The sequence below is a fragment of the Echeneis naucrates genome, chromosome 16 (genome assembly GCF_900963305.1).
Source record: "Echeneis naucrates chromosome 16, fEcheNa1.1, whole genome shotgun sequence".
Classification (NCBI taxonomy): domain Eukaryota; kingdom Metazoa; phylum Chordata; class Actinopteri; order Carangiformes; family Echeneidae; genus Echeneis; species Echeneis naucrates.
The window spans coordinates 4379838-4382675 of record NC_042526.1 but is presented as its reverse complement, the minus strand read 5'-3'; positions in this window follow the sequence as shown (position 1 = coordinate 4382675).

The window sequence follows — 2838 nt, the reverse complement described above, 5'->3', positions numbered from 1 at the left end:
TCACTCAAAATGACGTCATCAGAGGCGGTCGACACGATGCCTGATAGAACTTCTGCGCATGCGCCAGTAATGAAAACATCCAGCAGATGTCGACAAAGACCGGATTATTATTCAAAGCGTAACGCGTAACTCTTCTAAATTTCAGAGTAGATCTTTCCATTAATGGCTGTAAACGTCTTTTTTGTTTTATTTATTTTTTGCTGCTCTTCCCTTGTGTTTTACTTCGGATACCTCCATGCTGCGAAGCTCTCTCATGATTCAATAATTGCGGTGTAGGTTAATTTAGATCACGAATGTAATTGCGCCACAACACTGAAATTTAAATATGTAATTTTCTGTTTTCTGTTAAACAATTAGGGAACTGTTATTATATGTCAAAAGGTCTTTCTGTGCAAAAAATATATGAATACAAAAATGTAAAATCCAAAACACTAAACATCAGAGAACAGTTTTTCTGAATCCAACTGTGCATTTTTCTGTCCCACTGATCACTCAGCTTTGCTATTTAAAGTCTTTTCGTGGAGATGATTGTTGCACATTGAATGATTAAAATCTGGACCACCCAAGAAGAGATTTTTATTTTTTTTTTTAAGATAATAAGTTTGCCACCTCCCCCCTTTTGCCGATATGGTTGTATTCTCAGAGATGGAGGGAGTGTCAAAGGTCAAAGTCACAGGGCCACAGATATGTGTGAAAGCAAACTGTGATAAAATACATATAAAATCTAGGAGGCATGGAGAACATGTATAGTGTATCCTCGATTTATTTATTACTCTTAATATTTATATTACACTTTTGCTACTACTCACTCAATAATTTGTAAGTGAGGCAGTGGACCTGAGGGGTCAAGACCAGCTGACTGACTCATACTCAGGAACAAAAGTGAGAACCAATGCAAACAAAGGTGTTGGTCAGAAACAACAAGAAGTAAATCTCCCATTAGGCACACAGGAATGTAATTTCAGAGTAAAACAGTTCTTCAAAAGGAGTTGCTTCAGGTGGATTAAGTTTCATGCTCAATTTACAGCTGAGTAGACTAGAAAATGAAAACTGACCAAAACCATTTTTGCAAGAAATCTGGTGAGTAGTAGTGCCTCACACAGGTCAAAACATTATCCTGAAAATAATCAGGGCTCACAAAATATTTGTATGGAAGCATTTCAGAGGTTATCATGGTGATTTAACTCATTAAGAAGTGAACCACTGTGATGACCCTGAAAACCCTGAAAACCCATTTGCTTTACGAGCCCTAAATCTTGATTCAGAAGGATGAAGGATGGCGGTCTTTGACTTTTCACTCGTATAAATCATTCTAAGGGCATTCTAAGGGCAATATTTTGGTGGGGTTGTAGCTTGTTCACAAAACTCAATACAATAAAAATAAAGAAAGAAAGAAAGAAAGGGAACAAAACAACCTTACATTGAACGAGAAATTGTTAGCCTAATTTCTTTAAATTTAAATTACCTTCTGGCAGCAGGCCAAGGGTCCCAATGTGTAGGCTGAAGTGCTTCAGTTGCAACAGATGCAGCAGATGTGTGCATGTGTAATAGCACATATAGTATCTATTTGACATATATGGTGATGATATGTTGAATTTAATTACCACGTATACTACATTCACCAGGTTATTTCCAGGATATTTTCTCATTGGTATAGTTCATCTTGTTTATTCCTGTTGTATCTGCAGGTGGACAGAGTCCAGAAAAAAGTTGCTAATAATAAACATCTTCTGTGGCACCTTTAGATCCAAGAAATAGTCAAACTGTTCATTGATGAATTAAAGCGCTACAATGAAAAGAAATGCGTTCATTGAGGATTATCCACAACACAAATATGGTTCTTAGCAAATTTTGGATTTGTTATACAATTATGTGATATCTAAGTCATTCTGATGTGCATACTGTATGTAAAGTTTGTCGTCTTGGCTTTAGAGAAAGACAGAAGACATAAGAAGGGTCTGCTTCTTTCTGATCTCAGGTGGAAGCTGATGGAGGAGGTGTTTGATTTTGAAAAGGTGTAACAGGAAGTGTTAGCTCCATGCTAGTTAGCCTGACCGTCCCTCCCAGGAAGACGGCAGCCGACACCGCCTCCCGGTCCTCCAGCTCCTCCTGCCCGGCTGCTGAGGGCCGTCCCGGGGAAACAGTCCACGGTCTTCTCCTCTCACAGGACTCCTCTCCGTCCTGTCATTTTTATCCAGCGTTAGCAGGTCTTAGCCTCCCCTCAGCATCTGGTGCCCCCCGCGTCCACCATAGCTAGGCAGGAGAACAGCTAACGGTTTCTTTCTTCTTCAGTGTTTTTTCTTCTTTCTTTTCTTTTTTGGAGAAAGGGGGGGGGGGGGTGTCAATTCAAATGTGGATGCCTGCTCGGTTTTGTATCCAGACAGAGAGTGAGAGGAAAACAAACACACATTCAGATTCAGGGCAACGTGACTGCATTCCGTGAGAAGACGAGAGCCGCTAGATGCCCGAAACAAGCAGCTGCAGCCGGCAAGTCTGAGAAGGACCGGCGGCTGATTTCACCCAGAGATAGAAGAAGTGGAGCTGATAAGGTGAGCCTTTAAAAAACAAAAATAAACAAGCAAAAAAAAAAGCAAATGTTGTTATTGCAGCGGGTTGGTTTGTAGAGTGGCCTGTGTGGTGGTGGTGTTGTGGTGGCAGTGATGAAGAGCCCTCCTCCTCCTCCTCCTCCTGGTGTCGGAGGCCATCAGCTCCCTCTGCCCGGCTGGAGATCCACTGTTGTGGTTCGCCTGCCTGTTAATGCCCTGTCTTCTGTTCCTCTGTCCCCTACATCAGTTGACAAAGTTTGGACAAAGTGTCTTAATCAGTCCGTTATTTAGT